Source organism: Atractosteus spatula, chromosome 4, assembly GCF_055471065.1.
Source record: "Atractosteus spatula isolate fAtrSpa1 chromosome 4, fAtrSpa1.hap1, whole genome shotgun sequence".
Lineage (NCBI taxonomy): Eukaryota > Metazoa > Chordata > Actinopteri > Semionotiformes > Lepisosteidae > Atractosteus > Atractosteus spatula.
In genome coordinates, this window is record NC_142709.1 from 9,719,779 (window position 1) to 9,733,484 (window position 13,706).

A 13,706-nucleotide genomic window follows, 5' to 3' on the forward strand; every position below is an offset into this window, starting at 1 on the left:
ATGAAAGACCATTCCCACTGCTACAACTAACTGGAAAACGTGCACTCTTCACAAAAATCTTTAAGATTAAGAAGAGCCTGGTCTCTTTATAAAGGAAAAAAAAATCAAATAAAACTCTGTAATCGAAACCATGGAGTTCCTTGATTTGCCCTATTTTCAAATTGTGCGTATATTAATCCATTTCACTGGATCAAATGCCTTTGCTGGACTACTGTATATTTTCCACCATGTAGAAGAAATGGAATATGTCTTCTCTGTTACCAAACCAAGGAAAATAGGTCACTGTTATTTTATTTCTAGAATTTCAATGAAAGTATCTCACTATTGCCCATTCTTCTTGGCAGATTTGCACTAGGTCTCTCAAAACACATTAGGATCATTAGTAGATAACAATTTATTTGACTGAGCCACTAAAGGGCTTTCACATTCTTATTCTTATCACTTCAGTATAACTATGGCCTTGTGCTTTAAATGATTGTACTGCTGAAGTTGAATTTTTGTCTCACTTTTAAGTCTTAAGTTTTGCTTACTTTGTTCCATTTATCATTTAATCCAATTAATCTTGACAAGCTTCTAGGTCCCTGATGATGAGATGTATACAGTATCTACTGTATAACATAATGCTGCCACCACCATGCTTGGCAGTAGGTGTTGTGTTGATTGTGTGATCATACTACGTTGGGTTTGCATCAGATGTAATGTTTTGCTTTTGCATGTAATTTGACCAAAAAGTTTTGTCTTGTTTAACTACAAAATCTTGAGAACCCCTTTGTACTACCATATAGGTGCTTTCTTGCAAACCAGATGTGGGCTTTGAAATGGGTTTTTTTTCAGTTCCATTCATGCCTGCTTTGTTGAGTGACCAGGATATTGTTGACCCATAGAAAAAGTTTTCCATGTCAGCCAGTGAACTGTAACTCTTTCAAAGTCACCATTTATCCCTTTTGAAAGCTCCTTCATCCTCATGCTTGAACATTTGCTTGAAATTAAAGCAAATTGAGGGACCTTGCAGAGATAGGTGTATTTATTCTGAAATTATTTGAATCACTATTATTACACACAGACAGAGGCCAATCAACTGTGTGGCTTATTAAGATAATTTTGTGCACCTAAATTAATTTAGGTTTGCCACATCAAGGGTTTGGGCACTTACAGTATGTAGTCAAAACATTTCCATTTTTCTTTCTATTGCAATGAAAGCTCCCTTTTCGGCAGAGGGGGCATTAAGAAACAAGGAATGGTGGTGATTTACACACTCACTGACAGCTTTATTGCCCTTTTCTTTACAGCAAGGCATGTTAATCAGGGAGCAGCTACTGTAAAGTTAGGAAGTCAGAGAGAAAGCAGTAATACTGTGGAAAAGATAAATTGGGGATTGTTTCCTGTTTTATTAGAGGAATGGGAATGGGTAAGTCTGAGATAAAAGGGGAGAGGTCATGGAGGAAAATCCAATGCCAGGGGATGTGGATCACTATACAACCATCCCCCACGTCACTGAGACTTTGAAATCCTGCAGTTGGAGATCTGGGACTATCAAGCTTTTGTGGGTCAGAGCATGTGTGGACACTGGGGTTCTGGCCTCTCCCGATCTCCTTTCCTTACTCAACAACCTCGCACGGGCCCAACCACCTGTCACCTAGTGCAGGCAGTGTCCTCAATTCTACTGTCCCTTAGCTTTCAATTTCTTGGTGGAGGAATCACAGACGCCTCACCATGCTCTCAGGAGGATGGAGAATACATCCAGCCATCTTGTCTGCGCAGGATGCTGAGTAGCTCGCACCCACTCTTGCACCCTTTGATACCCAGCTTTGGTTCCCTTGCTGTCCTCTCAGGAAAGTGCAGGCATGACAGCAGGATCCAATGGCTCAGGATCTATGGGGGGCCTTCAGTCTCATCCTGCATGGCGCACTCATGTGTTCTTGCCCACTCTGTGACAACTTGGGGCCCGTTTGTGGCATTCCTGCTATCCTCTCTGGAGGAGCAGTTAAAGCTAGGAAGGCAGAGAGAAAGCCAACATACACTGGACACAGAGGAGGGAAAAGAAAGAACGGGGATTGCTCCCCAGTTTTATAGAGGGAAATAGGAGGAAAGGGAGAAACTGGAGTAAAAGGGGAGAGGTCGTGGGAACAGTCCAACACTGGGGATGAGGATCACTACAATATTATCTCCTTTCTTTTTGTGTTTTTGCTTTGAATGTGTAGAGACATTTGTGTATATAATATTACAGCTATAGGTGACTATACCACCTGGCAGTGTAAACATTTCCAGCTTCAAAGCAGTGGGAATGTTTGCTAAGATGTAGGGGCCCAGATCCTGCGATCAAAAGCAATCATAAAGTTTACCTTGGTGTACCTTAGTTAAAAAGTTCTGGGTGAACGTTTAAGTGCCAGTCAACAGTCCAGAAAGACATTATATAAGATCAGATTAAAACCACAGTGAAAGGAAAAAAACCCCAAGGAAAGATGGTCAGACCATGAGAAAGAGAAGAGGAGAGGGAACGTGAAGCTTGCGCCAGATGAGAGCCCCTACTTCATGATCATCTGAACAAAAACTGATTGGAGCTAAGTATTTTAACCATGCTTGCCATTCTTTGTTTATGGGGAACTTGGGTTTCCTGAGTCAAGAATACATTGGTGAAAGTTGGTTGGAGTATACATTGGTCTTTCCTGCTTAAAGGAGCATTTTTAGAATAGGGAGATAGGCTCCCACTTATTTTATTGCATCCAGGATATTTTGCATTTTTGTAACCATTGGTAACAGTAACTTATTAATTACTACTTTGAAGTGTAGTCGCTTTAAATTAAACCTTTAAATGCACAAAATGTTAATAATACAGTGGTCTGAATAATTTTGCTAGACAGTGCTTTTCACTGCAGTAAACTGTTGTATATGTCTATTGTATGAGATTCTGTTCCCTAGCCAAAGTTTAGTATTTTTTGATTGTTTGTTAATGTTATTACCTTTTTGTAAATTTCTAGAGTCTACACAACATTGGCAATATAATAAATAAAATTTGACGATATATAATAAACAGCAGTTTAATTCTTAAATAAATGTTACCAATACTGTTTAATTAAAAAGAGAACTCATTTTGGAATGAGATTTGTTTATAGATCTCTAGGTGGCTATCAAAGAGAAGTAGAAAATAAGAACACAAGTGAAATGTGTTCAGAACAAAACAGCAGCGTGGTAAGCATACTGTATACCCATACCTGATATTAAACATGAGTTAGCTTCATTGAGAAGAAACCATTAGAAGTCACTATCTTGTAGTGCAGCAAACATCTTGATGCAGCAATAGACATGTACAAGAATTGAAACTTCTCTGTTTACCTGGATATACTGTACAGTATGTTAGTCTGAGAAAGCAGATTCATTAAACACTAGCTGACCAGTGATTGTTACATTATGAATAGAACAGTATGTGGGAACGAAAGTACAAACACAAATCAAATGATGCCTTGATTTTTAAGTATTATTCCCTGTGGATTCAGGGACAGGAAACATCTATTTACTAGGAGAGTTCCAGGTAAAGAAAATATAACACAATGTATGCTAGACCATGGATTTAAAATTAACCGGAAATTGGGACAAGTTGGCCATCTTTGTTTCCTTGACTATTTTCATTTGTAAACTAATTTGTTTTTTGTTCAAGGAAGTTCTTGGGCAGTATTTTCTATCAGAGAATGAGTGATATACAGAAATAGGCATTATCTATATACAGTATAGTACAGTACATGGCTTTTACAGAAATCATTTGTTTTATGCCAAGTTTAATGTAATGCGATTCATTTTCTACTACAATATGTACAATGTGTATGTGTGTTCTTTGTGATTTTTGTCCTGATTGATCATTTCTCATTATATTATCTATTTTCAAAGATTAGACAATATTACTTGCTTACTGTAATCCCCAATATAATAATAATTGCTTACACTTATATAGCGCTTTTCTGGACACTCCACTCAAAGCGCTTTACAGGTAATGGGGGCTCCCCTCCACCACCACCAATGTGCAGCATCCACCTGGATGATGCGACAGCAGCCATAGTGCGCCAGAACACTCACCCCACATCAGCTATCAGTGGAGAGGAGAGTAGAGTAATGTAGCCAATTCATAGAGGGGGATTATTAGGAGGCATGGGAAATTTGGCCAGGACACCAGGGTTACACCCCTCCTCTTTTCGAGAAACACCCTGGGATTTTTAATGACCACAGAGAGTCAGGACCTCGGTTTTACGTCTCATCCAAAGGACGGCGCCTGTTTACAGTATAGTGTCCCCATCACTATACTGGGGTATTAGGACCCACATGGACTTGCTGGCCCTACTAACACCTCTTCCAGCAGCAACCTTATTTTTTCCCAGGAGGTCTCCCATCCAGGTACTGACCAGGCTCACACCTGCTTAGCTTCAGTGGGTTACCAGTTGTGAGTTGCAGGATGATATGGCTGCTGGCTATATCACCAATATCTTCACCTCCCTGAATTCCTCTCCCAATTCTTTCTGTACATTGTAATTCTTCACTGTAAAAAATAACTACTGTATATAGGTATAACTTATTTAATTAAAAAGTGTACCAAGAGAATCTACAGCATTTCTCCCTTAGCCTTTTCAGTCTGCATTCTTGTTCTTAAATACAGAAACTTAGTAAGGGAGCGTGACAAAGTTTTTCGTAGACACTGAGTTATGTTGAGTACCTTGCCAGAGTTTGACAATTATACCTCTGGGTCCCTGTCATCTACACTATGTTACCTCAATTCTGACTCAGAAAGTCAGCTGAACTTTGTCTTGAAAATCATTTCATTTTGAAAAGCTCAGAGGTTAGGCTGCCACTGGCTACCAGCTCTGTTACCTAATCACCAGAAGATTCTGAACTGTCTCAGAAGGCAGAAACACAAGCCCATAACCACATACACCCTTAGGCTTTATTGGATGACTTTTGGCTTGATGAAAGAGAGAAATGCAGCTGAATTTTACTCCTTAGCTACAGTATAGTAAGTGCACTATTGCGTTATCCGCAGCAAGACTAGTCTACAGGCATTTCCTGACACCTCCTCTTATTACCCAAAGTTCCTATGATTTTCGAGGAGCTGTCTGACTCAGATTGCTAATAATTACATTTCCGTGTGCACATTGTCTAATACAATATTTGCAGCCTTGCATGAGAGGTTAATTCTAAATGACATTCAGCATGACCCACTTTGTTAACAACCAGAAATATTCCAGAGCTTAAGAGAATGTCCTACGCTAGCAAGCTTATGTTTATGTTAACAAAAATAATTGCACTTCCTCACATTAGCACCATTGTGAAAAAAGTCCTTCAGACACTGTTAATAATGCATTAATACTGCATTATTAGAATAACTGAGTATTAATTATGTACTGTACTGTATATGACATCTTTATTATGATTCTCTACATTGGAATATAGTTTTGCTCATTCCTAATAAAACTGTAATTATCTTTGGTGTTCTACAAGATTTCTAATTACAAAGTAACTGGCTTTGCCAGAGTACCTAGTTAATGGAAACAGATCAAATAAAAGAATCATTTTCATGAATTAAACTTGGTCAATAGGTTGCACTTGTCTATATATTATAACTCACTTTGATAGGAAAGTAGAGTAAATGAGGTAAACATGAATAGATTTAATGCACTAATGGCAGAGGTTGGAATAGTTGAACTCTTTGCACTCTGGCAATTGTGTGATTTATTCATTCTGTATTTTTAGATTAATGTGCATTATTTGAGTCTTTTTCTGGTGTGAAATATGAATTATTTTCAGACATTTTTTAAACAAAAGTACTCACATATTTCTAGTGTTGATGATCCTCTTTCTGTTACTGCCTAACATTTGATTCTTACCATTTTGGCTTGATATCACCATGTGTAACTGGCAGCCCCTAGTGGTAATCTCTGAGAATGTATTTGGCATCCTCATAGTATGCCATAGTCCACTGAAGTCCTCTAATAAACTCTATGTGTTGAGACCTATAAGCAGCAGAATGCACTGAGTAACTTTACATTTTTCTCATTATACTGAATTACATCAACCAACATAGCTTTTGAGCTACAGTGTGATGCACCTGTTATTCCCCTGCGCACATTATCTCTCTACATTACTGTACTTACAGTACTTCTGGCTAGAGTTATTCTTTATCAGAAGATCATTGCTTTCTTTACTTCCCTGAGGCAATTGCTTATGTAAGAGCTCCACAGATACAAAAATTAAAACTCCCTTCTGATGATGAACAAATGCTTTTGTGGAAAACAAGGAACTGCAAGGATGCAATGTTGTTTAATTGTATGAAACAATGTTTTCTACTGCGATTATAGAATGTTGAAAATGTGTACATGTAGAATGTTTATGATCATATACTGTACTATATATAGTTATCATACAGGCTTTACATGTCTCTAACGTTTCTCTATCCCTGATAACCTAGTGATCACAGAAAATAAAATATGTATTTTAACTTTCGTTCCAGAAAATGGACTAGAAATTACCTTTACAGTACCTTATTGCTTTACAGTAAGAAACAGGTTGAATTTAAGATTAGCTTGCAACAACAGTTAAAAATATCTGAAATGTAAAGAAGATTATCTCTTTCTTTAAGATTCATATGGACATGCTTATTTAATTTATTTGCTTGTCCTCAAATCAACGCTGCACTAAATAACAATTGTGTTGGGATTCCATATCTTGCCAAACCGTATTTTTAAAGCAAATTCACAGAGTTTGCTTTATAAATGTTGAATTAACAGCCAATGGCCAGTTAATAAAATGCTTTAGTGAAATGTTCCTGTAGTTTTACCAGTCAGAGCCCCGGTAAAATCTTTCATACAATATGTAACATAAGTATTATATGATAAAATTGCAATCATTTTTAAATATGTTCATCCATTTGCCATAGGAGTGTCCATACTGTATATCAGAAGTAGATAGAAAAGAAACGAGATGTCAAGTTTTGAGGTTAGAAGAACAATATTGATTTGTTATTTTTTCCCCGTTAATGATTAACCATAATATAAAAAAACACAAAAATACGCTTTCTAATGTTTGAAATGTTAATAAATATGTCATGTACTGTACATGTTTTGTTTATACTTTACTTCTAAGGCAAATAAGTTGTATGCTGAAACTGGACACTTTCTCTATATAATGTCATGATATTTTACTTGATGTCAAAATTCTATCGTTATAGAACTGAAATATCACAACTCGTAATAGAACTTCCATTCAACTCTGGAAGGTTTGTTTTCCAGAAGTGATTCTCTGTCTTTCACTCACATACAATTTGTTTTTGTCACGATTGTAATCCCTCCTCTTAAGGGCGCTCCGGATCTTTCACATTTTAGTTGATTATACGCACCTGCCTCCTATCCTGCCCCTCCTTATTTAGGCCAGACGCTCTTACTATTCTGGGCTCGGCATTGGAAGATGGACACCCGGAAGCCTGCCTACCAGCAGGTCCTGGAGTGATCTGGGTCCAGGGCTCAGAGCGCCTGGCCTCGTTAACCCGTTTTTATTCCCCGTTCTGGTTTTTAAGCCTTGTCTTTTTTTTGGATGGATCACCCGCCTCTGGACTTTTGGACTTCACCCTGGATTACTCCCTGGATTCCTCTGGACTCTGGACCTGGCCACGCCCCCCCCGAGCACAAGTGCACAGTCATCGTGCCCACCTGCTCCTCGTTGTCTCCTCCCCGTGTCCGTTTCACTTACTTCCAGATTATACCATCTGCATAGGGTCCTGACCAAGGCATCACTCCAGTTTTCCTATATTTCTGAGATTTCCCATTGACTCTTTTTTTTATTACTTATTCCAAAAATCAATCAAATGGACCTTTGCAGAGAGTGTAATTACAGTATATGCAATACAAATATTGGCACTTTTAAATTCAAAAGACAATGACTTGGTTTAGATGTTATTAAATACCACACAACTGTGGTCAGGAGTTTCTTTGTTAGAACATGCACATGAGTACACAGTTCTACATTCCAATGTTATTCCTAAGCATTTGGAAGTTTTATGAAACTATGTGCTATTGTAACTATAACTTTTTACATACTGTACCTGGTTGTTTAGTTTTGCATAGTATTACTGGGTTATTCTTAGTATATGTAAGTATATATGTCACAGAGCAAGACCTTTTTCTTCATGGAGAGTGCTACTCATTTGTACTTGGATAGATAAAGCATGTTCCATATCAGTTTTAAAGATGGATATTTATAGAATGTAGATTTAGTAAAAGTTATTTTAATCTGTATATTAGGTTAAAATGTTATACTATCATTTGTATTCTTTGTATAATAAAATATTATTTGTGTTATTTCTATTGATTAGTTAAACTAATCATCCTAAAAGTGAAGTAAACTAGGTTTTTCTGAAATTGTTTAATTTAAAATGTGACATTATTTACTTCTTCTAGAAAATGAGGGAAAGAAATGAAATGAAAGAAGCAATATGCTAGGATATTAAAGGATGTTAAAATTGTGTAATGTGCAAGTAAGGCCTCATTTAGAAAATAGCATACAATTTTGATCACCAAGTCATAAAAAAAGCTATTGCTGGTCTGGAATCAGTCCAGTTAGACAAGAGAATGTACTGCACTGGTAGGCTGAAGATGAGTTTTGCAAGAGAAGATCACAAGGGGAACTAATGCAAGAATTCAAAGTCCTCAAAGGCCCTGACTAAGTCAACTCAAAGGATTTCTTCAGAATGAACAGTGAAATACAAAACGGAGGACACAAGTAGAAACGCATTTGGAAGTGCATATAAAATAAAAAATAGGAGGTACAGTACTTCTAACCCAAAGGATGGTTAGGGTATGGAATAAGATGCCTAGTCATGTTCTTGAAGCCTTTATTCTGGGTTATTTCAAGAAATTGCCGGATGAGCTACTCTGATTAATTAGCAGCTAACTCCCAAACAAGCTAGAAGAACCAAATGGCCTCCTCTCATTTGTTTTTTGGGGGGTTCTTGTATTCAGAAGTGTTGTAATGACGCATTACAGCAGCTTGTGTTTTACTACATTTCTGATACTACAGTTTTATGTAAAACTGTAAATCATGTAATACGTTTATGCAATTCACTTAACATTGCATCTGCTCATCAATACTATGAATCACCAGACCGGTTATGTAAGGCTCTTGGTAATGCTTGTGACATACTGCTGGGGGAGATTCCCCATCAAAAATTCAGCTATTTCTGAAGCAGAATAAGGTCCCTGCTCAAAGTGTGTTCAGCTGCAAAATCTTGTGATGGAGCTGTGGGTAGCTGATTTTGAGTTAATTAAAAAACAAGCTCTGAGATATATACTGTAAGAACAGGATATATTTTGTGTAGCTATCGCTAAGACAAAGCTGTGGACTGTAGCTCACTGAAGATCCTAGGGCAGTAAAGTAACTCTTTGAAACAAGTGGAAGCCATTTTGTTTCTTTTTGTTAAGTACTTGACATCCTTTCAATCAAATTTCACTTTATTTATGATTTTCATTAACATTACAATCTCACATTGGTAATCATCTCTGAACTGTACAATCCTGGAAACATAATTCCCTACATACTGTATACATGTAAAGTAATGGACATATGCTATTACGTACGGTATACAAAGAATGGTAAAATAATTAAATGTTTGTCTTGTTGATCAAGAAAATTAATCATTATGATTGAATTCTCTTTAGTTCCTTCAATAAATGATGGATTAATATTTAGTTTTAATGTGATGTCCTGTTAATTCAACTTTTGCTTCTAAACTAAGAGTGAAGGTTTATTGTATGTTCGTTTTACACATTATAATAACCATGAAAACAGAACCTGCAATATGTACAAGTATAATAGGACTTCTGGAGAATTGCTTGTATGCTTATATTCTATTTGCTGTTTGAGTTGTATTTTAAATAACATTTCTAAAGGCATACAATTTCCTTTTACTTTTTTATCAAGGTTAATAAGATTAAAAATAAACAATTACTTTTCTTGATTTATGCCTTGCTCAGGAATCAAAAATTGTTCAGTTCCCCTAACCTTTGCATCCTTTTTTACTGACTAGAATAATGAATCTACTGTACACACATGGGTTCTCCAGTAAATTTATAACTCCAATCCGATCTCTCAGTTTCACACCGTAGTTATGGATTTTCAATAGGGGAAGTGCAGTATCTAATGTAAAATGAATATATTTCCCACTGGTAATGTTCAATGACAGGGTTCAATGTTTCTCTGCAAACAGAGGATGCCCCAGACAATTTCTCAGTACCATCCCATTTGTGCTCAGTTACTTTTGTACCAGCAAAGGGGCACTCTGATCCATTCCGTTAGTGGTACAGCCTGGATTGAAACCATTGATTATAGGATTTACCCTGCATTCTTTAACCTTGAACACCATTACAGGATTATCCACTTCAGAACTACGCCATAAATTGAAACACAAGCCTAGTGAAACATACAGCATTGAGGTATTTAGTATCACAGAAAACTGTTAGATTCTGTATCAGCCCACTGTTAATTGCTTCTGTATACTGAATGAATGTTGTTATGTGATCTACTGTATACATTTTTGTGTTATATAAAGGGAAGGTACTCTGTAGCTGTAAGGGAACATGAGACTGAAAATCTTTAATTTTATGCAGAATTCTGATTGAACAAGATTAAATTTAGTGTAAAAGATATTCTGCTGCACACATTAAGAACATAGTTCCGTTACAATATAAATTCCTAAAATGCCATTTTGGAGCTTTCTTCTGTTTTACTCAGTTATCAATACTTATCTTTTTAGTTACTATTTAAATAAAAAAAACATTTCTTAAAATCCATCATTTAAAAACCCATCTACAATCCCCAGTGATCAACAGCAATACAAAAGTAGAACAATTTATATAAAAAGGGTGGAATGAATTTGCCCTGTTTTAATTACTCAGTATGTGAGTTACCCTGAGATGAGTTAATCTCATCTGATTTTTTTTTAAACTTCTGACGTAGATAGAATATCTACTCTATGGCCTTAACCTATGTTTGCACTGTAGGAATTGTCTTTGAACTCTCTAAGCATTTAGAAGGCCAAGGACATTCATGGATTTGATGTCTTGATGATATAGTTGATTAGGCCATATGTTATGTTATTGGTCTCTCGACTCCCATGATGAAACTCCTCCATTATAGATGACCTTTTGGTATATGAAGTCTTGAACAGTTCATGAATAGTACTTCCTTGGATAAAGGAAACATCCTTTTAAAGGACAAACATCCTTTTTTAACCATTTCACTGATAAATTAATCATCTTTTTTCCCTTCAACATTTTAAACTGTTTTCATATAAGTGATGTTAATAATAAACTGTCAATTGACATTTTTCGTGCCGTCTCTATTGTTTATAGCCTCAGGATGTAACTCAGTCAGGTCACAACCTTGTTTTTCAGGAGATTTCCATGTGTATGCTCTTGCTCACCCAGCACAAAATGTCTGAGTTAAAGTCTATCGCTTGTGACTGTCTCTTTCAATCATGTTTTTTGATGTAATGCAATTTGCCGGTAGCTTGCACCCAGAACAGAAGACCAGGCTTATGCTGGAAGAAATGCATGTAATTCTTTTCTGTACCAGACAGTCATCTTTTGAAGTCATTACATTGTGTTTAAACATTCACATATTCATTAGTAATGTGTGACTACAGCATCAATGTAATTTGTAGTTATCATTTTTTAAAATATTTTCTCTTATGGCCTATACTTCATTTCCCTTTTATTGTTTTCCAGAAGTAATTTTAAAAAAGCCTTTGCTAAAATAAAATGACATTATGATTCTGCATGTGGTTGACAGGCTATGTATTAAATATAAAACGCCATAGTCTTTTCATTATGAGAATATCAAAATGAAGAACATATGGGGTATCTAGAGCGGTATGGTTATAAAGTAGAAGTAAAGTAGAATTCATTTCCTGGATTGTACTTAATTGAAATTACTCACAATTTTCATTTTCCATTAACTGATTTGTGACTATTTAATACAAAATCTGAAATATTTTTAAAGGACATAGGTATTTAAAAAAACAAAGGGGATTACCATCTGAAATTAGAAATATGATTTACTGGGTGCATAATGAGGGTGGAATGTTAGTGCAGTGGTTAGCATTGCTGCCTCACAGCAATGGGGCCCTTCTGTATGTTCAACTCCTGGGGTGCCATTTACATGGAGGTTTTCCCACGTTCACATGGGTTTCCTCTGAGTGCCCTGGTTTTCTTCTACAGTCCAAAAGCATACTGGTAAGTTACTGAAATTGGCTTCTGGGAATATTTCTCCTAGATATGAGTGTGTGCGTGTCTGTGTGTGTCCTGTGGTGGATAGGCGTCCTGTCCATGGTGTGCCCTGCCTTGTGCTCATTGCTTGCCAGTACAGGCTCCATGACCCTGAATTGGAAGAAGTGGTTATAAAATGGATGAGTGGTGTGCATAATGGCAACCTCATTGTGCCCTGTAGGGTGTGGAACGGGTTATCAGATGTGAGTCTAAAAGTGTCAATGTCAGTGTAATATTCTCCAGACTTTGGTTAGTTCTATTGTGTAAAACTAATGAGACTACACTTGCTCAGCAGAAGGTAAAAGTTGCAGTATAACTATTAAGGCATAAATTAACCACAGCCAAAGGTCACCATAAAAATAAAGATAAAAGAGCAATACAGACTGAAAAGCGTGTGTGAGAAATTAATTCTTTGTTATGTGATTGGATTGCAGTGTAGCTCTGTTTGGGTTTACATGTTTATTGTGGGTTTGAGGTGAATTAAAAAAGTATCAAAAATGTTGTGGGTGAAAATGACTGCATTTTCCTTTCATCTCTAATCTTTCTAATGATCCTAGGTGTACAGTTTTATACTGTATGTATAATCATGCGTACAATTTTTTTTAATGAAAAATGAGAATATTGTAAGTTAGACAAGAATTTAAATATTTGTTCTATAACACGCTTGGCCTTATTAAACAATATAAAAAATATATAATACTGTATACTGTATCTCTGATATTTCTGCAATACCTGCTATAGCTCATATACTTTGGAGGAGACTTTACATAGCCTGTATAATACTTCCAAGAAGGATACATTAGATGCTCTAACATTCACAGCCTCCTTATTGGTATTTTCTTAAAGCACATTTTAAATGTATAGTTTTGATTAGGGATAGGTGTTGATGGGGTCGAGAGAGAGATGCAAGTCAAAATGCACAAGCAGGTTTTCTGGAGTCAAGATTTTTATATGTAAAAGAGCGGAGGTGAGTGAGATTAGGATTCTACTGTACCTCCACCCTAACTTATTTAAAGCTTCAGCTGCCTTTGCATGTCAGACTGTAAAATTAATAACAGAGAATGAGTTCAAAACACAGTGGAATTTTAGTCTGTGGGCAGCATTTCAGTCCCCACTACATACAGTTAGTACCTGTTGTTTTTGTCTTGCATGATGATGCCAAAGACCAAGCAGCTTCTTGTTAACATTGCATAACTCTGAATTGTATTTTTCACTAAATACGAAAGAAAATGCAACTCATTGATCTTTAACAATGCAAACAGTTGGTATGGTGGGTAAGGTAGCTTTCAGGATCACAACAGAAGCACATTTTGAAAGAAGAACTTTGTGGTTATAGCCTGTGAATATCAGAATCAATGGATTTTCTGTGAAAGACAAGGAAATGAATAGTCAATTGTGTCAGGTATTATT

At 36.4% G+C, this 13,706-nt stretch overlaps 1 protein-coding gene across 1 annotated transcript in view; it reads left to right on the forward strand.

Annotated features, from left to right (window-relative positions):
• Nucleotides 1-13,706, forward strand: part of LOC148835788 (NALCN channel auxiliary factor 1-like) — a 151,692-nt gene that overhangs the window by 96,650 nt on the left and 41,336 nt on the right. The window lies entirely within an intron of this gene.